The following is a 25,965-nucleotide window of genomic DNA, read 5'->3' on the forward strand; positions in this document are numbered from 1 at the left end:
ATCTCTTAATCATGATGATTATACAACAATCAAAGATTGAAAGTCCAATAACCAAACCAGAAAAAAAAAGTTAATCAATATTACCCAAAAAAAAAAGGTTTTCACAATACTTTAAACAGGAAAAGGAAATGATAACTTCTAATGGTTAAATTGATTTGATTTTATTGTTGATATTTTCATAACCATTATGAAATATTAGACTGACGTTGTTTTCAACAACAATCATGTAATGAAAGTAATCAATATAAAAGGATTTGTGTATAATAATATGAATTGGAAACTGAGAATCGCCTGAAAATTTGATAACATTACTTGAAAACGAAATGATTTCTTATGTAAATGAAATGGACACTTTTTTTGTCACTGGTCAAGCCATTTCTCTACTTTGACATGATAAACAAACAAAAAACTAAGTTGAATGAAGTAAAACAAACCAATAGACCTGGAGGATTTGAGGTTATTCACTATCATCATGATTATACTTTGCATTTTCTTTCAATCAGAATTGTTCAGTTATCAAATAATCTACTACCATGAAGAATAGAACAAAAAAGAAGAGAAAAAAACATGGTAACTAATATATAATCTCATGGATTTGGTGACGAAAAAAAGAGGATACAAAGAGGATATGAAATGAAAAGAAAAGTTCTTGATGAGAATCAAAGTGATATCTTTTGTTTTTATTTCTCTTTCAAATGTATTAAAAGGTATATTCTATCTGGAGAAAGATAAACTCAGTAAATGTTGTTGTTCCATGAGAGAACTTATTACCATTAGAACTTTGAGAGAGAGAGAGAGAGGAAGGGAAATCTTTTCCTAAGGAAAATTGGTCTGTTCAAACTGAGAATACCTCCAGTGTATTGTACATGTAATATTCTGTATATCATCAATATACTATCAATAAAAGTCTTTCCATCTTCATCCTTTTCCTATCACTTTCCTCTCTCTCACTGTTTCATTTCTCCTCATCACTTTTATCATCTTTCCATTAATGAAGTTAATACTTCCGTATGAAATATTCACATTCATGATGATTAATTTATCCATCATCTATTTGAAGTGCTATTCAAATGATATTATCTATGATATGTAATATTAACATGGTTTGGAAATACTTTCTCATTCAAAGGTTACCATGCAAATGAATTCATTTAAGATTATATATCCATGTAAATTGTTAATAGAAAAGGCGAAAATGTTTCACCTTTTCATGAACTTTTTGTTTCCATGAACAAGAAAAAAAATCAACTTTTCAAATGATTAGATTATCGGTTCAAGTTTATCACCAAACTAATCAATACAACTAACACTTTATTACAGCTCTACATGGTTACAATATATAAACTAGTTCAACAATCATGTAACAATTAGATGCTGATTTTTCAATTCCTTTCACATGTGACTGCAAGTGATTAATATATATTAACATTTACTATTGACAAAATCATATCATGATACTTGTTAGTTGTATTATTAATCTGATTCAACATTGTTATCCTCTTACCTGTTGAGAGTATGTACCTTTTTTTATTAATTCATTTACCTGAATAATAATGAACAGGTAAATCTAATTGGAAAAGTACAATTTTTAGTTTTTGATTGTTAAAAGTTGTAATATTACAAGTAATTGATGATTACAATAAACATCGATGAGTTTTGAGAGTCAGTTAATTAAGTGAATTCATGAAAAGTTCTGGAAATATTATTAATGAATATAAATCGTTTGCTGTTTGTTGATTTATCATCGACAATTTAATAACTACATAGTATGAATGAGTAAACAATTTCTTTGGACTTAAATTAAAAGACAAAACAAAAAGATACATTTTCATTTTCCCGATGAATTCAAGACACTGAAATTATTACATGTAAATCTGATTATATGTTAGTTGAGCATTTATATTCATTTACTATTCTCTTTCTTTTTCTTTTTTTTTCATACTCACAATTTCATGTAACTTACTGAACTTTTTCCTTATTCTTTTTCCTTTTTTTCTCATAAATTTTAGTAAAAATGTTAACTCTGGTGAAAGATTCAGGAAATATGTAACAATGAAAGTAAAGAATATTTTCTCATTCGGATGACCAGCGATGACATCGTGGTCAGTAGTTATTAGTAGACCCTTTTCGCTTATTACTTACTTATGATTGAAATGTTTTCTATTGTTTTCTTTTACTATGAGAATAGAAAACTTATTTTTCTCATTTTTCTTCATGAAACAAAATGAACTTTATTGTATTACTCTTGATCTTCATTCTAATAAGATAGAGATGATCCCTACGATTCAATGAACAACATGATTATCTATTTCTTCCTCTCTCTCTCTCTCTCTCTCTCTCTCTCTCTCTCTTTTCCATTTAATTTCAATTTTCTCAACATGAATTCCCCTGAATACAAAGCCAGAACTTTCTATGAAAAAAACTTTGGATAAATAACTGAATGAAAGTTTCATTGAAATAATGAAATATGGTTACAGTAAATTATCAGAATTCGTGGTTGATTGAACTCTAGTAATTTTTCAATTGAATAACAAAATATATTGTATATGAAACGATTCTTGGATCAATTTTAACCTAGAAAAGTCAAAATAATGAACAATCTATCAATAATAATTTAGCTTCAAGATAAACAATCAGAACAGGTAATTCTTTTATCAACCAATACATGTAAATGAGATTAGACAATTGAGATTATCTCAAAAGTTTCCAATCGATTCATAAATTATCCTCTGCAATTGCTTTATAAATAATACTCGTAACAACTTTTTTCCAACTAATCAGTTGATTATTTCGGTTATTAAATTTTCGTCAAAGTTAACATTATTTCCTCTCATTCTCCATCTCTCTTTCTTCATGATTAATTAACGAAAGAATTGATTAATTACTTTTATAATGATGTTAAATGCAACTTTCTATTTCTATTTAGCAACAAATTTTTCCATTTTTTTCTCTCATTAAGTTTTACTAATCTACTTTCTCTCTCTCTCTCTCTCTCTCTCTCTCTTCCTCTCGTATTTATCTTCATAAAAATGGATTATAAAAATGTACTTTAATCCATGGATAGTATTTGCTAATAAGATTATAACAAAAAAAAACAACATTGAATCTAATTTGTGATAAAAGCAATCAACTCCGCAACGATATTTATCTTGAACAATTTTCCATAAAATTTTAATCCATCTTTTGCTTCATCTAAATTTTAATCCTCAAAACTTAAATACTAGAAAATCAAAGTTTTTAATCTTGTTTACATCTTTTCAATGAGCTGATTATAAATTGTCAATTGATGACTATACTAAAGTATAAGATGAAGCGTTTGTTACTTAATGAACACAATCGTGCTCAAGATAATCCATGTAAGTGTGATACATTGTATCTAAAATTGATTGGTTATTGTGAGATAATTAATTACTTTTTCCTTTGATAATCAGGCACTACAATTAGAGAATTAATAACAATTAAATGTAAACGATTGTGCAAAGGGAAGTCAATTGATTCTCTTTGATTAATATTGATTGCTTTGTATCTTTGGTCTCTCTCTGTCTGTCTGTCTGTCTTTATATTTGTCTATTTTCAATAGTAAATAACAGTTAAATGGTAATTAGGTTAATCAAATTAGTTTAGTTAAAAGAAAGAGAGACAATTAAGTGATAAAAATTAATATTGATCGTATTATTATTGATGAGTTTGTTGTTTCTGTGCTTTGGTTTAAGTCCAATAAGGTAACTTGAAACTAACCTGGAAATAAGTTTTTGATGACAAAAGATGAAGATAAAGATGAAGTGACGGTTTCAGGATATAAGAATATGATAAAGTGTTGACATGGAAAAGGTTGACACAAGGTGTATTTATTGTCATGGAGATGGAATCTGTTTATTCAGGAATTTCAATATTCTTGCAAGATATTCAGTGAGGAGGAATATCAGGACGATGAAAACCGAGGAAACGAACAAGAACATGAAACATGGAAATTTATTGAGAAAAAAAGTTCTAATCTTCGAGGAGGCAACAGAGAGAGAGAGAGAGATCACTTCTGGGGATGAGAAGCTTTTCTTTCAGTATTATTTTGTGGAATCAAAACTGTGTTCTTTTTTTATCAAAAAAATTCGATAATCAGAACAACATCAAGAGGAAAAAATGAGAAAAGGCTCAATGAACGATAATTAAGTTTGAGAAGAGACAAAAACTTAAACGAAAACATTGATTCCATAAATTGAACATTTCAGATGAACTTTTCTCAACCATGAGTTGACATGAATTTATTCAATTAATGTCATGATGACCACTTGGATAGTTTAAATAGCGATAAAAGTAAATGATAATGTCTCAAGGTCTTTGTGAGGATAAAAAACTATCTTTGAGAATCAACTGAGTTAAAGTTACATGAAGAGACTTGGAAAAGGGAAAGAAAAAAACTCCAACCATGAATTGACATTGTTCAGGATGATTGTTTGATTGAGATTAATTCATTCTAATGCTTTTGTTTATCATCATCATCATGATTTCTGTTCATCTCAAACACAAATAGACAAAAGCTGCAGGGTGAGAGAAAGAGAAAGAGAAGAAAACAAAAATTACTAATCTAATGTAACCATAATTCAATTGATAATCATGAATTGAGGTTGTTCCAAGTTCACTTGAATCGAGGATAAAGAAATGGAGATTGAGATGAAGATGAAAGTTTATCCTAATCTAACGACTGTTGATCCCTTACCTTTGTTTTGGGTTGTAAATTATCTTATCATTTAATCTGAAAGGTGATTAGCTAATTGTGATTAGATTTTTTCACTTACTCTTCTTCTTTTTCTCTTATTCTTTTCTTCTGTATTGAATCAACTGGTTCACCCTTTATAACAATAGACAAAAAATGTTCAGTGTTTTCCCATGAAATTGATCATACACATGAAACTCATCATTGAGATGTAGTTAATGTTATATAACATTTGTGGATGTTTACAAATGTTCAAAGTTTATCTCGCCATAGGAATTGAGCTTTTTTCTTTCTTTGCTAAGATACAATTCAACTCGAATCATGAAATATCTTCATCATGACTCTCGGAACAATTTTCCTTATAAAACATTGAGAGATATTTTTTTCTCCTTCTTCACTTTATTTACCTTATTATCCATTGAATCAATCACAATACAATTACTACAATTGATTTAATCATAGACCCTTTTTTGAAAATCAATTAGTCAAGTCTACACAGCTCATTCTTAATGATCGTTGCTCTGAACTAAGTTGAAGTAAATCCATTTAGTTTAAATTAGTGCAATCGTTGTACATTATTCTACCTACGATTTGATTGTCAATGGAACTCATCAATTGGATGCTGATTGTACTAGGAACTAAATGATTTTCAGTTGCAATCAGTTGATAATATTAACGAAAAGTGTATTATTAACTGTATTCCGCTTAGATTGATATTCAATGATAATTCAATTTCCTATTGCTTTTCGATATCTAAAGCTAATGGTTACTAACCTTGGCTTAATGTATTAAGTTGAGTCGATTGAGATTCAATTTGTGATTTTTATATTTGGTCACAAAAATCAACTGGTAAAAAGAGTCAAGTGAAAAAAAACTTCCATTTACTTTTTTCCATCAGAAATCAATGAGTCTTTTTAAATCATTTTATTACTCAACCAGAAACACTTCCAATGTATTCTCACAATTTGGACACACATTTATATACATACACCGAATAATAATAAATTGCTTCATTCCTTAATCACTCACAAATACTTACGAATCTATCATAATGATTTATTACTATTTCCTCTCTCACTCATTCTAAGCACCTTTTTCACCAGACATTCCAGATTTTTGTGATAATTTAATTCTGCAATCGTTGGAACGTTCTAACGAAGTCACTGTGGCGCAATCGGATAGCGCGTTTGGCTGTTAACCAAAAGGTTGGTGGTTCGAGCCCACCTAGTGACGACCAATTATTTTTACTTTTGTCGATTACAATGGAAAACTGTTAAAAAAACAGTCCAAAATGACCTTAATGATAACAGCGAAAATATTTTTATTGGAAATGTTGTGAAGGGGAAAATGGCGACTTCTCTACGAGGAAAATGATTTCGAAAGCTCGATATCGCTATCAATGTTCAATAAGTGCCATTGATTGAAAAGGATTGCAAAACGTTGACGTTGAAGCAAATTAGTGCTAAGTAAATTAATTATTTAGTTTAATTATCGAATCACTTTGATGAATGATAATTGATCATTGTAACGTGAATTGAAATGAATTCATTTATTACAATGAAACAAAATGTTATTATCAATATATGATGCTACTAACAATATTAACAGTATTAGCTTTAGTACACGAACCACATTAACCAACAATACAAATTGTAACAAAAAATTATAACCATGATAATTAATCAAACGAAACATGATAAATGTACTAATTAAAGACAAACTGTTGACCTTATTATCAAAAGTAAAAATAATTGGTCGTCACTAGGTGGGCTCGAACCACCAACCTTTTGGTTAACAGCCAAACGCGCTATCCGATTGCGCCACAGTGACTTCGTTAGAACGTTCCAACGATTGCAGAATTAAATTATCACAAAAATCTGGAATGTCTGGTGAAAAAGGTGCTGATGATTAATTGAGCTATTATTCCATAGATTTATGAATTTTCAAAGCCAGAAAGATCTTCAATTTAACAAGCAACAGAAAAAAAGGTAAAGAAACCAGAAAATTAAGAATTTAAATCCCAGGTTGGGACTGATTGGGTATTGATATCGATTTTTGATGGCTTTTGAAATCATTTCACTCGTAGAGAAATCGCCATCTTTGACTATTTTCAACATTTCCAGTAAAAATATTATTTCATCTTTAATCTATCAAACTTTTTAAGAAAGTAAACGAAACACGTTAATCGTACTAACATTATTCGAGCTCTTATCATTGAGAAGGAAAAATCAACTTTCCAGGATATTTATTGAAATTTTAGTGCCAAATTCATCATAATGATTATCAAAAAAAGTTAATTGCCGTCACTAGGTGGGCTCGAACCACCAACCTTTTGGTTAACAGCCAAACGCGCTATCCGATTGCGCCACAGTGACTTCGTTAAAACGTTCCAACGATTACAAAATTAAATTATCAGAAAAATCTAGAATGTCTTTACTTTTATAACTTTGATATTATTATCAAATATTGCCTGAACAATAGTACTGTAACCAGCAAATTTTGTTTTCCGTCATTTTGATTATTTTGATTATTTTGTTTTTTTTTGTTGTTTCGATTTTTGGCCTTCAAAGTAGTTCAGGTCACATTCATCGATGTTCATCGAGATCAGGGTTAGACGATAAAATTGGTACTAATCTCTTGACAATACATACATCGATGTAAGTGTCAGCGTTAACAGCTCCTTAACTTTGCTGAAAATAAGGTTTAGAATGTCCATCCTCACTAATTTCGATCGAAAGCATCAGGTACATCGTGAATGTCATCGGTAAAAGAAAAATTTTTTCCACCTAATAGACAAAAACTGTTACCGATGAATCAAACGTTTTCGAGAGATCAATGATCAAACTAAGAGTCCAACCTTTTTTTCCGAATAGGTTAGCAAACTGAATTTCGGTTATCAGCTTTTTCTTGATATCTCATTCGTTTGCAACCATACAGTTGTATCAGAATAGAAAATAAATTTGTTTTAATGATGAATATGTAAACGCTAATTTCTATGAACGTTTCGACTTTGTTTGTAATTTAATTTTGTAATCGTTGGAACGTTTTAACGAAGTCACTGTGGCGCAATCGGATAGCGCGTTTGGCTGTTAACCAAAAGGTTGGTGGTTCGAGCCCACCTAGTGACGGCAATTAACTTTTTTTGATAATCATTATGATGAATTTGGCACTAAAATTTCAATAAATATCCTGGAAAGTTGATTTTTCCTTCTCAATGATAAGAGCTCGAATAATGTTAGTACGATTAACGTGTTTCGTTTACTTTCTTAAAAAGTTTGATAGATTAAAGATGAAATAATATTTTTACTGGAAATGTTGAAAATAGTCAAAGATGGCGATTTCTCTACGAGTGAAATGATTTCAAAAGCCATCAAAAATCGATATCAATACCCAATCAGTCCCAACCTGGGATTTAAATTCTTAATTTTCTGGTTTCTTTACCTTTTTTTCTGTTGCTTGTTAAATTGAAGATCTTTCTGGCTTTGAAAATTCATAAATCTATGGAATAATAGCTCAATTAATCATCAGCACCTTTTTCACCAGACATTCCAGATTTTTGTGATAATTTAATTCTGCAATCGTTGGAACGTTCTAACGAAGTCACTGTGGCGCAATCGGATAGCGCGTTTGGCTGTTAACCAAAAGGTTGGTGGTTCGAGCCCACCTAGTGACGACCAATTATTTTTACTTTTGATAATAAGGTCAACAGTTTGTCTTTTAATTAGTACATTTATCATGTTTCGTTTGATTAATTATCATGGTTATAATTTTTTGTTACAATTTGTATTGTTGGTTAATGTGGTTCGTGTACTAAAGCTAATACTGTTAATATTGTTAGTAGCATCATATATTGATAATAACATTTTGTTTCATTGTAATAAATGAATTCATTTCAATTCACATTACAATGATCAATTATCATTCATCAAAGTGATTCGATAATTAAACTAAATAATTAATTTACTTAGCACTAATTTACTACAACTGTTAATCAGCTCATTTCAAATCAAACAATATTCACCAGCAATTCTCAACAGGTAAAATCCTCATTAATTTAATTTTCATAACCATAATTCACTAGTTGTTATCCTTTATTGTATTAAACTCAGTGTTGAATAATTATAATTCATGCTGTATGAATTTCCAATCACTTTTGAAGCATCAGAAGATCATCTCAAATAATTAAAGCTCAATCTCTTTGATTTCGCACACTAGATGCCACTGATAATCTAAATGATAATCATTTCTAAATTATCTCAATCTCTGATTTTTATTGTATCGACTGAGCATCAATTTCATGTAGTAAATTCTGAATTTAATATCATCAGAATTGTAACAAAGTTTCAGATTCTATGGTTTTTTCTTTCCTTTTATCGACATAGAATTGATTGTCTTTGTCATTTCTCTGGTTATTATTATTCAATTATAATCTATTTCATCATCATGATTACCTCTTTCCCGTTGGATCACCATGATATTTATGGAAATAATTTGGTTGAAGGCAATTTAATTTATTCATGGTAAATGTTTGAATGAAACAAATTGAATTACACAAAAATCAGATTCACAATTTTTCCTTCCCTATTGATGATGTTGATTTATTGAGTTACGATAAATATAATGATTAGAACCAGAATTTGAAATGAACTATCAATATATAAATAAATGAATCCCAATTGAAAAAATATATTCACTTTTACTATTGTCATCAACTGTTACACTAGAAAAAGCCCTCAGGGTACTTTGGATGGGTCATCATGAAAATTGTGACTTTTGATCTTCTTCCTGTTTAAATGGACTTTAAGATGAAGAAAATTGAAAATATATTGAATCAATTCAGTTTCCAATTTGTGTGCCTCATAAATCTTGGTTCAGAATCTCTCTCTCTCTCTCTCTCTCTCTCTCTCTCTTCCATCTCAGAATTTGCTCTACTTATCAGTCAGTCACGGCATTCGAGGTAATCGATAGAGACGAAATCATCTTCCATCATCATCATCATTATCTTTTTTATTTATCATGATGTTCACGTAGATATTACATCATTTTTCCCTTTCATGCAAATTTTTTATTCTTTTCATCATTTTGTATTAATACTTATCATCAAAGATATTTTTACTATCATTATCATCATCATGAACAATTTGTGTTGATAACTATTAATGATAATTTCAATCAGTTGTTGATATCAGGAAGAAAAAAAATAAGTATCTATCCTGAGGCAATATTGACATTCAGCTTAGTATTTTTATTTTCTGTTCATTTTCATCACTCGACTGTATTTATACAATACTCTCAATAAGGGGAAATCTAATGAACGACAAGTATTAGAAAGGGTCTCACAGACTAATTATTATTTCTCCTAGCAACTGATTTAATCGTTGAAAATTTACCATAATACAATTAATTTATTTACTTGTTGCAAAACTTATTAAATTATAAATAACAGGGAAGCTGTTAAATTGTCAAATCAAATGATATATAAGTTTCTCTTTATTAAGTGCTCATTAATTAAGTAATTAACATGTTTACATCCAAAGTTAATCTTAACCTAATCTTTTCAGACTAAATTAACCGTGACACCCTTTATATTATCATATATAAATTAAACAAAATTAACTATCACTTGTTGATACAGTGAATGAAATTTAATTATTCACAATTGTTCAACCAATTTAACAATCAATTACTAATAGTGAAATGAAGTGAAAATTTTTCCAATATTATAAGTGTAATTATGAGCATTAATCACTTTCTGTAAGGTTGATAAATTAATTCAAATAATGTATATAACATAATTACCTGAGTTATACATGGAAATGCTAATTACTAATTAACTGAATAAGATGATTTCCTGAACATGATACACGATTAAATAATTTTGATATGAAAATGATTATTCTGATGATCCAACCGGAACTGTTATTCCTACATAAATCTATTACCATGAACACCCTGTAATCACACTCATTACATGAGTAACTTTTATCATTATCATAAATTATCACAGAGACTTTGATAATATTATCTCATCACCTGAAATGATATAATTTTGATATAGTTATCATAATGTGCTGATGATGATATTGACCAAGGTCAGTTCTCTCTCTCTCTCTCACTTTCTTTTTCTTTCTTTCTCTCTCACCTTCTCAGTAGGATAAGCAATTTGAAAACACTAATGATGAAAATTAACCAATTACTAAAATGGATTCTGACTGATGTATTAATACAATCAGACGAAATTAAAAGAGTCGAGGAAACGACAAAAAGAAAACCTCATATAAATGAAACTCTGTCTATCTCTGTGTCTATTTTCAATATCCATTTAATATTCACCACGTTTCTAATAATCAATGTAACTAATGTCCAAGTTAAACTAATTACTTTAATTTAATTAATAATGAGAAAAATTTGACTTTAATTATTTACAAAACCAATCAATTTGATTACCTAATCATACAAAGAGTATGATTATAAAACTATTATTAAATTGTACTTGAAACGGTTCATCATTATCAATGCAATTTCAAATCCTCTAGAGTTTAAATTTGTTCAAAATATTTGGACATTGGTCACTATTTTTATCACTTGACCATCTATTAAATGTATTATTAATACGTGTCTACATACACCCTGTAAAAACAGGGTATTACAAATTAGGATATGATCCAGTTAATTTATTACCATAAATGTGATTGTAAAAGTTATCACCTTGGTATTTTTGTCTTTACCGTTATAACCTTAAATTTTATCATCATAAACTTTTATCCGTAAATTTTTTGGGTCAAACAATTAAGTTAATCTACTTTACGATTACGTGTCTTGGTCCTCAATCATTCACAATGTTGAACCTTCCAAACCTTTTGATACTCACAACCATTGATTGGAAAATTTAAATTTAGATTAAGATTTTGGGTTAAATTGTTTATATATTTATACACTTGGATATTGGATCTATTGTTGAGAGCAATTAACACCAATAGATTAACATAATCTTTTATCCTTATTTCGTATTACAATATAACAAGTAAAACCCAAGTTATATTCATGAAATTTATATGATCACATTTAATTTCAACAATAAAAATAACATTTGATTAACAAGGGAACAATTTACTATCCAATAAAAAAAAACTCCGTTTTCATGGTGAATTGAAATAAAAGGGTTTCCATCATTACTTATTCTAAATTCATTCTGAGCTCAATGCTAGAACCTTATTCTTGTTTCATTGTGCTGCTTTTCTAGCATTCTAGAAGACCAAGATTGAAAAGAAAGAAAAAGGGAAAAGAGTATTCAGAATTCTAGGTGAAATGTCATGATTATCATATTAACCTAAAGTAATAAAATTTTCTTCAACTGATCATATCAATATGATAATCCATTGGTATTCTTATGCTTTTTGTCTGTTAATTTGAATAAAAATCAATTTGATATACAATTTATTATCATTATTATTATTAATCTATTAATATGATTATTTAATGGTGATGATGATGATGATGATATCTATTGTATTGATTGTGTATCATTATTATTATTGAATAATTTATTCTTATCATTTATTTGAGCCAGAATGTTCATTTAACCATGATGATGATTATGATGAAAAGAGATAATCTTTTGTCATGTTAATAATAATCATCAACATCAAGAAGAAGAAGGGAAAAAATAATCGTAATAAATATACATTGAGATGATACATACTGATAATATACAAATGTAGACTTTTTTTCCTTGCCAACATGATATCATGAGCACTCAGGAAAAACGTGAAATGTTATTTTCATTGTTGTCCCAGAATTCTGGTTTCATTTTCTATTCATCAACGAATGAAAATACCAGCAAGTAGTAAGTTCTTATTATTAGTCAGTGGGAAGATTATGATTAGAGAGAGAGAGAGAGAGAAAAATTAATTCCATTTCTACACAATAGATAATATCTTCATCCCTTTGGTGAGATTAATCACTGAATATCATGACAATTAGTCTAGACGATCTACGGAATTCCTAATAACTGATCAGCAAAACGGTTATACTCTAATATTATGATGATAGTTTTGGGAATTTGAATTTCGATGTTCACAAAATTTTGTTTTGATCTTTTGAACTGAAACTTTTGATTTCCTTTTTTCATTTTAACCATCAGCTGATCTCTTGTCAATTGACCATGTACCAAGTATCATATTAACTAGCATCTTGAATCTATTGTTAAAAATATCTTCATACTCTTTGTATACACTTTTTTTAGCTGATATTTTGACACATTACAACAACCATATTATCATACATTTGAAAGAAATGCTGACAATGATGAAATGTTTGTCATCAGCATATTATCGTGAAGGAGATTATGCTGATTTTTTCTTGAGTTCAGCTTCAGATTTTTCTAAGATAGAAAAAGATATAAAAGAGAGAAAACAATCTATCCAAGTGTACAGTCAATGGTATCAGAGAAAGAGAGAGAGAGAGAGAATGCCTCATGAATATCATTTAAGTGCTATTCTAAAAATCATAATGAGAAAATGATAATATCGATAATCGTGTTGATAATTGCTATCTTTTAAAATTGATATAATTTCGTGATATAAATTCTTGAGTGTTTACCACTTGAATTTTGCAGGTAGAAATGATTATATTATTGTTATCCAATTCATGATCAATCTTTTAGGTGTCATTTATTATTCAGTTGAATAACTTTTCAAAGGATTGTCCTAATTTCATTATGGATTATTTTGCCTTTTTCAGATCACTTTTAACAATTGATTCCTGGGAAAATAAGATTCAACCATCAAACTGATCTGAATGTGATTCAATTGTGTTAGCATCATGATATGAATCTAATATATTGATGGGCTCACTGAGAATTGGGAAATTAATAAACCGAATCAAGATTGTTTGTCATTGGGAGCTTGAAAATTATCCGGTAAAGTTAATAAGGATGATTGTCGACAATTCTGATAAATGAATTCTGAAATGGTGAATTAATTCAGTTGCTCCGTTTCAATACATGAACTAGAAAATGCAGTAATAATAATATGCAGGGGAAATGTTCAAAAACTTTATATATACTGTGTATCATGTTTATTATCAGATTTGATCATGAAAATATAACATCATTATTATATTTTTATAAGGTCAGTTGCATAATTTAGTAGCTGACCTACTATTAACATTGAGTTCTCTTATAAACTTTGCACTTGACCAGAGTTAACCTGAAAATTATCTGATTATTATTCACGAAAAAAAATCCATCCAACTACTGAATATATAATTCTGAGCTGTGAACATTTCCATGGATTTTTTTCCTTCTGTACTTAACTCGAAACAATGGTAATGATAATCTTCATCTCAATTCTTATATGTGAATCATTTGAATAAAGAGACTGTGATGATGATGGAGATGAAGATGAAGATGGAAAATATATAATACAAAAGTTTCATGAGATTCTGAGATTGAGGAAATGAATGAATAGAAGGAGAAAATAGAATTTACTTTAAGCTCAGATTATCATAGATAAAATTTTCAAGATGTTATCAATATTAGCGAATGTGATTATTAGAGATAAAAGTATATATTATAAGCTGAGTATGGAATTAGAATAAAAGTGTGAATGAGATAAGAAGGATAATGAGGAATGATTATGTCATATTCTTAAAATACATGAAAACTTTTCTATTAAATTGAGGTCAAAGTTGAGTAAGATACCTTTTCGTTAAGAGTAATAATCAAGTTGAGATAATTTCTAATCTATCTCTTGATTTTCTTGAGAGAAAATTTCTTGATATAATATCATATATTTATATTCCATTTCCAGAAAAGACTGACGAGAATAAGTTATCATGAACCAAGCCAGAATTCTCATTGAGTAGATTGCTTTGATAGATAAGAAAATCGAAAATTCTTCTCCCCTTTGATTATCTTCCGAATTTTTCTTTAATAGAACTTTCAAAATCTTTGACAGAATCTCAATAAGATAAACTAACCAGAAATAACCTCAAATAATATTAGTTGGATATCGGTTGATTGTCATTTCACTAACTTCTTTCTCTCTCGCCCTCTGATAAATTCTAACTTGTTACTCCAATGACTTTGATTATTTGTCAATGATTAGACTCAAAGTTAATCTCTGTTGATCTCACATCATATTAAATAATTACTACTCATTTCCTCCACAGGGAATTCTTAGAAATAACAGTAAAAAGAAATGAATCAACGTTAGATTCTCAACATTTATCATGATGATTTCTCACTCAGCCTTTTAATCACTGAGTAAACATTTCACCATTAAACCAATCAAATATCAAAGGAATAATATAATAATCATTCTCGATTACGAAAAACAAAAATAAAAGCTAAGATTTTTGTTCAGAAACTGAGGTGAAAAGTTTTCATGAAACAAGAGGATTAAAAGGTTTAATTCTAACTAGAAAAAAAGTAATTGAATATCTAATTGATATTCTAATTGTGATCTTAATTGCTTGTACATCGAGTTAATTTATTTGTTGAACATTAAGTTTAATGAGACTCTCATAATGAACACAATTAAATTTGTTTTTTCGTATTCAAAGTAACAACACCTTGACCATCAATCTAAGGGTCAACATTTTTCTTGGCTTTTTTCTATGGTCATTTATCATTAACCATTTGTATTCCAGTGATAATTGTGGAATCACATCAATAGTATTTCTCATTATGCAAAAAAGTAAGTTGACAATATTGATTATAATAACTTGATGACTATTTCATCAAATTATTAAGATCTTATTACCATGGGAATTAAACAACAATGCAACTGAATTAGATAGTTTAGATTATTATAATATTTTTATTCTTTTCTTCTTTTAAATAGAAATGAACTTCTTCCACTAAATTGTTTCTATTCAATTTAATGTTGACTTAGGCTGAAGCAGTTCTGCAAATTCCCAAATTCAGAATTAAAAGAAAACAGCAATCACAAACAAATATGTAATGGAAATTTTCGATCCTCTGCTAAAGAATATGTTGTTATGATCACAATTGATGGTTTCATCGAAGGGTAGGGCTGAACAATATCTTTTGTAGATATTCCCAACCAACAGTTGCAAATTCAGGGTGAAGCAGAGACTCTACAAATGCTTGCAAGTTTTCTATTCTCTAAATTCGGTGGTTTAACTAAGTCGTGAAAGCAAAATTGCGCTTCGTCAATAAACTAAATTTTTTAAGGGTCAACCTAACCTTTTGCCATAAAGACAAACTGCAAAAATAGGACGTTTTAGTTTGTTTAGAGTTTAGACTTTGTGTATCTGTAGGTTCAAAATATTGAGTCTAAATATGTTTATCTTTTTCTAGTCTTAGCAGTAATTTTTGAGTGTATTTGATTGTTCTAAAATTGCATTGGAATTCAAAATAAGCCAAATAGATGATGATCGGAATTCAGTAGCGACGACCCATGTAGGTCTTATCTGCTCGATCCAGCATTCCAGATTACAAAATTACTGAATCCTGTTACATTAATAATGGGACCATCAAAAGCTTTTTTATGTGAATAGCACAAATTATGTTGTGGATTGAATTCCAGTCGTGATGAAATCAATGTTGATTGTAGAATCACCTCATTAGTGATATCTTTAGCATCTTTTAAACTGGCCCAATAATAATGTACTTAATCAGGTGGCTCTGGGTGGTAATTAGGAAAAGGCCATATTTGAGGCAAAGCGTCCATTTTGTATAAATTGATAATCATTGTTGGCAAGGACAATTAAACAACAAAAATAGTAATGAAAGGGAAGGGAAGGTGAATATGAATATAAATGTGAAAGTGATGCGTGAAGTGAGCACAGCGATTCAAAGAATTGAACTAAATGACTGTGGACGTTTTGAACAATCGGAAAAGATTGAAACATAAGAAAGAGACCTGAGAATGGTATGACCCTTTAAGTCAGATCTAGTTTAGACATAGATGTATTCATATACATAGTGTATTTACTTGTCCGCTTTGGAAGGACACAGTACTATCAAAACATGATTTTTATTTTGTTACCTTCGCTGGTGTGAAGCTGAAACCAGAGAAATCGAGTTGAAAGTGAGTGCAAAAAACCAAAAAAAAACTTCCCATCACGAGGGCTATAATTTTTCAATTATAAATTTAAACGATATAATAAAGATTATTTCGCTCAGTAGTTAGACAAAGAGCGGTTCTGGCACAAGTGTCCATACTAACACAGGGGTTTCTAGCACAAGTTTCCATACTGGACCAAACTTTTAGCGCGAAATTCAAATTTTTTTAAATTGTTATAACATCAATACCAACATTCGGTGACCTTATTTCAGGTCAATTTTTGGCGAGAAATTCAAATAATTTCAAATGATTCTGGAACTAATACAAACATTCAATGACCTTATCTTCGGACATAATTTTAGCGGGAAATTCAAATTTTTAAATAGGACCAACATTTAGTGTACTTAACATTCAATGAACAATACCAATATTCAGTGACCATATTTCAGATCAACTTTTCGGCGGGAAATTTAAATTTCATAAAATAAGTATAAAAAAGGATGAGCTGACGGTAGTCAGCTCATTCGATATGATGATCCTCATGAAACATAACATGATTTTACGAATCATCATTTTCATAATTATTACAGTCATTTTACTACTAATATACCGTGCAATATTTTTTGATAATATTAAATATCACCAAATCAATCTGTCCTGATTATAGGATCGATAATATAGTTTCAATATGGTCAATAGGACCAATAGATATCAAAGTCCATAATGAAAACCGAAAGAAAAAATTCAATGCTCAAGTTATACGAACTGATAATGGTGTGCTGCGGGTTTTTGCATCTGGAAAAATTACAGCAACTGAATTCAAAAGTTTACCTATGACTATTCTGGTATTAATGGAAACATTTCCTGATCTTGAAATAACATTCATCAGAATATCTAATATAACAGCATCAAGTTATAATTCGGTTAGATTCAATACTAAAAAACTGAAACACTTATATTGTAAAAAAGATACGAGTTGCGAACCGGAATTATTCCCTCCAATGTATACAAAACTCAATGGACTAACGATCACCTTACGTCCTTACGTCAGCCAAGGCTATTCTTATTGCAAGAAACAGCAATAAGACTATAAATGATTTAGTTTAGCAAATTTCAACGTTTGACAGGCTTTTCAACGAGGAAGCCCATAAAAATGAAGCCCTCCATAGGGAGAATACTGAATTGAGACAAATGCTCAAGATTAAAGAAGGCCAGGAAGGAGAAGAAGATATTTCTTTCCTCACCTGGGTGATGAAGAAAATGAAACAAGAATTTTCCATGAATAGTGAAAAATTCAAAGAAAACCCACGAGGGTTGTAATCATATGTAAAACAAAACTCATACCACTAATTATCTAAAAATTCATTAAAATTGGTTAATTTTCATCTATTAAACTTTCTCTTTTTTTTTAAATTTCGCGCGCAAAAACTTCCCAGAAAAAAAAATTCATCAAAAAATTTCATCATGAAACTGATCCTGAGTGTGAATTTGTTCCAGAGTTTCATGTGCTGGAGTGTGAGTTTTGTGCTGGAGTGTTAGTATGTGCTGGAAGAGGCCTTTACTTAACTACTTCGCTCAATTGGTCGAATATTTCTCATTTATTCAAAATACGCGCGAAAAACTTTGAGAAAAATCAGCGAAAAAATTTTATGCAGAATTCACACTTCTGGTCTAGTGTTGGTTCAGAAGATTAACTTTGATCGTTAAATGACGGTTGTACCAGAGGTGGACATTATATGACTACTCCTAGTGTATCAGTTAGTTGGGATGAATTCCCCCTTTTCCTCAGTTAAAATGAATAAAGTTTTGGTCTAAACAGTAAAGCTATGATAAAATTAAATAATTGAAATAATTATTAAACAATTATCATGAGAAGTTTATTTAAACTACACAAATATCGATATTGTTTTCTTCTTGATGATTTTCGATTAAGAAAAGACTATTCATTATGATTCTCTCTGTAACATCTGTTCAGGTAAAGCTACAATTCTAAGGAAACAACAAGTTGTAAGAATGAAAATAGAATTGAAACTTGTTCACCTTTGCGCAAAGTAAACTCTCTCGATATTCCAGCAATTACTTTCATTCTGCTATCCGTTTCGATGGTAACACATAACCCATGAGACATTTTTTAGGTTTTCTTCAGGTAAGAAGTTTTAACATTATAAAAATTGAGAAACTCAGGTAACAAAAATGGAGTAAATTTGTTACTAAGAAAAGAGAAAATGATTTTAGTAAATTCCAACTGAACTTAGCCGTTACACGTAATAGTCTAGTTCACCCAAGTGGATCCCCGGAGGGGATTAGTTTTATATTTAAAGAGGAAAAGAAAAAAAAGAAAATGCGAAAAATACTCATTTCAATCTTATGAATCGATTTTTGATCGGTAGCTGAAAAAAGAAAAAAATTCTTATTCTTTTTTCCTATCAAATTTCAAAGAATTGATAGAACTTTGGAAAATTCTTAGATTCCAATTTAATCTACAAGTTACTTTCTCTCCAAAGTGATTTAATATCCAAATTCTCGCTCCTATTACTTAATCAACTATCATCATCTTATATTCACCATTATTATCATGATGAAAGAAAATAGGAAAATTAAGCTTCTCATCGTTATCATAATTAACTTCTAAAGAAATGCTATCATCATGAATTGTTTATCTAGAATGATTATCATCTGATAAGTATGAATTCACGGGCGAAATAAAGTCAACGAAAGTATTTATCATTATATTCCAAAGAAAATGTTTTATAACATTGGTGATAAATTAACAATTCTCGGTTGAATGAAAATCCATAGACAGAGAGAAGCAAAAAAAAGTTCCAAAAGACTTGTAACAATAATTTCATATTATTCTCAATGAATTATTTATCTATCATATTATTTCATTTCCATGTCAACATTGAATTATCTCATATTAATAATAATATTTCCTCATCATCTTAAATAACAAATCCTCTTCCCAGATTACATGTTACTCTTTGTTAATAGAATATTATTTTCCAATCATTAAATATTAGTTAATTTGAGATTTGAAATGATGAACGGAAAGATATTCCAATTATATTACCATTTGCATAATATTAATAATCTAATCAAAGATAATCTGAATTAATGATTTTCTTTTCTTCTTGATAACACAAGAAATTGTCTATTCTAGTTTCTAGAGAGTAAATTTAATATAATATTCTGTCTCTGTGATTAACAGAAAGTTCTTGACCAGAGTTCAATTGTCAACTGTCATGTTCAGTCTAATCAACGATTCAATGTAATAATAATAATATTATTTTTCTTTTTGTCTCAACTTCTTAAAAAGACTTAAATCTTTTACCAAATACTCAGGGTTAATTGGTTCACACTTACATCATCCCAATCAACAGTTCGGAGTCAAAATTGAATCAAAAAGATGGCCGAAATGACAACTTTCAATCAATTTTGACTCAAACTTTTTTGATCAATTTTTGAACACTTTTTACTCATTTTTGATACAACTATTTCGAATAGTTGAAATCACGGAAATGATAAAATGGAGATCTTTTTGAATTGGTGCGAATCATAGTCTGATTCGACTTTGATTCAAATATTTTAATTCACAAAAGATTGAATGAAAAGATGTAGAAACAGAATTTCAATATAATTAAATAGAAATTGAAAGGATTCATCTTCATCTATTTATTATCGAAATGCAGTATATTATTTCAAAGTCAAACATATTTAATGAAAATTAATAATTAGAAAATTTATCAAAATTTTTCTCAGAAACAATTTGGATCGAAAATATCAGAAACATTGTCACCATTATCAGCCTCGAAATACTCATCGTCAGTATCATTTTCATCAACGTCTTTTTCTGAACTTTGATTTTCTTTACTAGTGGTGGCTTGAAAACTATTTTCACGTCGAATATGCGACAAATTTTCTTTTTCTTTTTTGTCTTGTTTATTTTCTTTCTTTGAAGTAAATTCATCATATTTATTCGAATCAGATTCAATATCAGAGCTACTAGATTTTCTTTCTCGTTTCTTCTGGCCTCCTTTGATTGGTTTTCTTCCATCATTTTTCCTTTTCTGACTTGCAATTCCAGAATTCAACGCAGAAATTTCTTTTCCTATTCTCATTCGAATTTGTTTTTCCAAAGCATCATTATAATCGTGAATATTGCATTTTCTAAGAATATGTTCTGGGGAAAATAAATTGAAAATTAAATTTCGAAACAGTAAATGACCCAAAGAAGCAAAAAAAGTAAGTATGAATCAGTTATATTTTCCATACCGATAAATGCCTGAACTCTGTCTTGTCCTCGAATGAAATCAAAATCGCCAACAAGTGGTTTATCGTAGGGTTCACTGAATCCCCATGCAACAGCTAGTGGAATAGAAATTCTATTTTCTTTACCTTGAGAAATGACTTTTCTGAAGTATTCAACTTCATCCTCTGTGTAGTTTTTTCTTCCCAAAGTTATGTGATTAATATATGATGTTGGAAAGGCAGTTTTTGTTAGCTGATAAGCTATCGAACATGGATTATTCCCTTTTGCTTGGCAAATCGCAGATTTATACTTATTAATACTCAATTCTACTTTACCTTCAAGAAAAATTCTGCCTTTTGATTTTGACTTTCGAGTTTCATCAATATCAGGAATTTGAATCATCTCTTTTTTTTCATCAGAGATCTTTCTACAGAGAAGGTTTGAAATGAAAGATACAATATCAATCAAGTCAATAATTACACTTCCATTCACATCAACAAGGGAGAGAAGATTCTTCTTTTTCAAAACTGTATCAATCCTTGATTCCAATTTATCCAATAAATGGCTCTCAGAATGCTTGATTTTTTCTCTTTTTTTTGCTCGATTTCTTGCTCAGGGTTATATCTCTCTTCCTCTTTTGGCAGCTCCGTAATCCTGTTCTTGTTCGTGGGTTCATCACCATCGCTATTGAAATCAGGATTTTCTTTCTCATGAAAACGAGAATGTTTACCAATTGAATCACTTTCCTTCTGAGATGTTCCATCCATAGATTTGTGAGAACCTGACATTTTCCCTCTCTGAAGAGCTTTTTTGAATTCAATGTATGATGCGTTATTCATCTTTGGATAATCAAGAAATGAAAATTCACGGTCGGGTTTGTGTTGAATCTTGAAACTTAGTTGCGCGTTTCCAATCATCTTTTCACAGTTTTTCCACTTTGGATTATTTTCACGTTCCTCGTCATGTTTTCACTTCAAATGCGTTTTCTGAGATATGAGAAAATTGTTTAGAGAATTAGAATCATAAAAATTTTATAATTAAAAGAGAACTTACTATTGAAATTATTTCACCCATTAGGCAATATGAATCGAATTCTAGTTGAAATAGGTTGAAGAAATCCTCTGAATTTGTCAAATGGCCATTCGAATCCAAGCTTCAAAAGTTTCTCTTTCGATAGATTCAAAAGAACAGGTTGTTTGATTCTTTTCAATTTTTCATCAACAACAAAAGGAAGAAAAAGAACATAGAATAAGCCATTCTCATTCTCACGAAACAGATTAAGTTCACTTGAACTGGTTTCTGGATTATCGTAGATTTGACTTATTTGAGTAGAATGTTTAGAAACTCTTTTCATAGATATCACTGGTGCACTTGATGGAAATGAAATATCATTGCTTTTTTTAGATTCGATGACTTGCGAAGAAGATGTTTTCGATGTGATGTCAGAATTGATCTTTTTCTTTTGACCATCTTTCAATAAACTATCCGATGGCTCTGTACGCGAGTATTTTTTCACTTGACATGTAGAAATTGAGGAAACATTTGATCTTTTTCTCACTTTACTTTTGTACATATTACAGTTAATTTCAACTAGTTAGAAGAAGTAAACTTTTCAACAGCGTGAATATAAATGAAGAGTAAGTTCAATAAACAAAATTTATTTTGTAATCAAATTGTAAAGGAAACGGAAATTCAAAAATGAAAAATAGATTGGATGAGAGAGGGTTGAAATCTCCTCTTGAAAAATTTTGATTGGACTGTTGAAAGATATTTGATTGGAAATTCATAAGTTGATTTGAAGGGGAAAGAAAATCTTTCTTACTAAATATGGGGTTGAAGTAGTTTCCCCTGCATAATTTCAAGTTGTGTAATAATTTTGTTGAAAGTAGAATTTTGTCTGTTGAAAAAAATGTAATCTTCACTGCTAATTGGAAGAAATTTGAAAAAATTGTATTTGAATTTTTTGATGGAACTCACGGTTTTGGCAAATCTGAGAAAATACTTGAAGGTATGTTGTTCTTACTTGCCAGTTGATTAAGCCAAGCTAAAAGTTCCGGTGTCATCTTAGGTGGAGCAACATCGGATGTTGAATCTTTTTTTTCTTCATGAAACTTTTCGGCAGACCGCTTTTGCTTTTCAGTCGACTGTAGATTAGACGAAACATCTGGTTCAATAATTTCTTGGCTATTTGATGGGCTATCTGAATCCCGGTCAATCTGTTTTGGGATTTCCTGGGTGAATGGTATTATTACAGAATCACTTGTAGACGCATGAAACAAATCAGTTGTTGTTTCTAAATTCGGTTGATTAACAACTTTAACTTTCTTGACAAAATCTTTTTGAGTTTCTGCAGCTCTTTTCCGTCCCGAAGAATCTGTCGCAGCCATCTTTTCTGTTTCAATAAATCCAGAATCATCGTGAGAACTTTTGGAATCGTGTTTTTCATGATCAGCGTTTTCAGTGGCAATGGAATTTGTATTTTGAGATTCAAATTCTTGAATTGCAAGATTTTCCGCTTCAATTAATTCTTGCTCATTTTCAGTAGCTGGAAAATCAATTTCAGCTTGCGGCTCAGCCAATTTGACACTCGAATTACTGATCGAATCATTATCCATTCGTCTCTCTAACGCAGCCTTTTTTTCTCGTAGTTCTTTTTCAATTTTCTGTTTAAGCTTTTCTTCTTCAAGAAGTTTCATTGCTTCCTTGTGTTGTAATCTTTGAGCTTCTTGTGAGTTTGGTAGATCCAGAACTTCATCTTCATCGCCACCAAAGAACGTTTTATCCGGACTGTCTGTAGAAATCGTTTCAGTTACCTGTCTTTCATCATGATCAGATTTCTCATCATCAGAAGCCATCATCTCAGCATAGGTTTTTCGCTTTGGTCTAGGTGATGAAGAATTTGAATCAGACCAAATCTCTGAAGAGCTTGATTCTTCTTCACTTTCAACGTCCTCACAAGAAACTTGAAAATCCGAGTCGAATTCAATTGTATCGTAATAAAGAGGTTCATCTTTTGGAGCTGGATTCGGGAATTTACTTCTAGCGTAGTAAAGAGATTTGGCCAAGTGTGAAAGAAGTTTTGTTTTTGTTGCGTTATCGTAGGAAGCTTTTCGAGCTTTTCTCACAACATGATCTAAATTCCAAAAAATAAAAAGTTAGAAAATTGCAAATTAAATAGAAATTTAAACATACCAATCAATGCTTGTAACCGAGATTCACCTAATCCCATCTGCTGCAACCCTTCGCATGGATTCTTGAGAGGATATTGATTATTCCAAATTGTAACTAGTGATTGACGACCACCATGACCTCGACAAGTAACATCACGAACCCAATGAGTAGGGAAACAATTGTGAATTATATTGTTGAGAAGTAACTTTTCCAATGCTAAATCAGCTTGAATCGGATCATCATTTTTTCCAAGTTTCTTATTCACCGCGAATTTATATCTACTTGTTTGAAGAGGAAGAATTCCTTCGACGTAAGTGATGTCCCCTTGCTCGTTTGTCTGATCAACTTCAGGCAAAATACGAATATCTTTCGTTTCTTCACCTGAAAATGTTACCTTGAATTCTTTTTGTGAACAAGAGATGAGATTGTTATGAGAAAGTGTGAGAATTTCTATAACTTTCATCAACTCCAAAGCAAAGTTTTGACAAGTCCGAACGGACAAATTTCCAATTGCTTGTTTCAGAGGATAATTCAATTTTGTTTTGAGCTTGATCATTGCTTGAAAATTCTTTCTGTTCAGAATCAATTTTATTCTTTGGAAAGTCAACTGAATCATCTTTGTTTGATTCAGTAGTTGAAGCGCTTGTATTTATAGCTTTCGAAGTAGATGGAGTCGGTTCTTGTTGTTCTTGAGATTTTTTCTTGATTTTTTCTTGGTTTTTTCTTGCTGAATCAACCAAAAAAAGGAAAGATTGAAATGAATTCTCCGAAATGGTTGGAAGACCTTTCGATGCTGTTTCATACGTTTGAATTCTGAGATTTTCGATGTTCAACCAGATCGAAATTTTTTTCTGTAGATTCGGAAACTTACACGACGCAAATCTCCGGAAATATTTGAAAGCCTCTCCAAGATCCTTCGAATCATCTTAAAATTGAAGTAGATAAACAAATTAGGTCATTGATAGGGTTAAAAAAATCACTTACCTGAGACGATAACAATAAGCGCTGGTACAGGTTTGGAGTCAAAAATAGAGATGTTAATCAAGTTGCTTTTCTTGATCTTGAAATTTGTAAAATCATTTGGAACCAAGATTGAGTCCATCTTGAAACACACAGGCACTGTTCTAGTTTTTTGACCGTAGTCTTTCACCTTGACCAAAGCTGTAATAATTTTTTCATTCATCATCAACTTGAACAATGATCCAAGTAAAGTTGATTGATTTGAAACCACGGATTTATCAAGACGCGATTTGTAAGGCTTAACTAGTTTAAAAGAATATCTTTTTCTCGATGGTTTACTTTCCATACACGGGAACAATTGTAAAATAATTAAAAAAGAATTGACTTTTCTTAAAATGAATTGAAATCAATTAAAATTGCTCAAACGCAGCTGATAAAAGAAAAATTCGATTAGAATTATCAAAACCGGAAATCGAATTTAGAAGGTAAAATATTCTCTTCAATCTGATTGGTTGTTGGCCGTTCGTTACCAACGCTACCTGTTGTCAAGACGATAACTAAAAACCTCGCTTGACCCATGTGGTTTTTATCTTAGTAATCAATATACTAAACAGTTTTTGACTCTTATCACAAAAAATTAAGAATTTAAAAAAAAGAAATTATTTAATTTTGTTACTTATAACCATAATGAGTCGGAACAGAAGTGAACATCGTAGGAATCGTATACAACATCGATACGAAAATCTTTTGTATCTATTCAATGTCCCATCGCTAGATACAGACGATTCTATTGAGAGTGAAATAAGCTTTTCTTCTTGTGAATTCAGTGATAATTTATC

General features: G+C 30.0%; 1 protein-coding gene and 5 non-coding genes across 6 annotated transcripts in view; 3 read left to right on the top strand and 3 right to left on the bottom strand.

The window, feature by feature from the left end:
- Positions 1-25,965, bottom strand: part of LOC128394935 (tachykinin-like peptides receptor 99D) — a 62,040-nt gene that overhangs the window by 22,159 nt on the left and 13,916 nt on the right. The window lies entirely within an intron of this gene.
- Trnan-guu (transfer RNA asparagine (anticodon GUU)) lies at positions 5,871-5,944 on the top strand. Its single transcript has one exon. It is a non-coding gene; the product is annotated as a tRNA-Asn (tRNA).
- Positions 6,468-6,541, bottom strand: Trnan-guu (transfer RNA asparagine (anticodon GUU)). Its single transcript has one exon. It is a non-coding gene; the product is annotated as a tRNA-Asn (tRNA).
- Positions 7,013-7,086, bottom strand: Trnan-guu (transfer RNA asparagine (anticodon GUU)). The gene has a single exon. It is a non-coding gene; the product is annotated as a tRNA-Asn (tRNA).
- Positions 7,766-7,839, top strand: Trnan-guu (transfer RNA asparagine (anticodon GUU)). Its single transcript has one exon. It is a non-coding gene; the product is annotated as a tRNA-Asn (tRNA).
- Trnan-guu (transfer RNA asparagine (anticodon GUU)) lies at positions 8,311-8,384 on the top strand. The gene has a single exon. It is a non-coding gene; the product is annotated as a tRNA-Asn (tRNA).

The sequence above is a fragment of the Panonychus citri genome, unplaced genomic scaffold (assembly GCF_014898815.1).
Source record: "Panonychus citri isolate SS breed McGregor unplaced genomic scaffold, ASM1489881v1 Contig00140, whole genome shotgun sequence".
Lineage (NCBI taxonomy): Eukaryota > Metazoa > Arthropoda > Arachnida > Trombidiformes > Tetranychidae > Panonychus > Panonychus citri.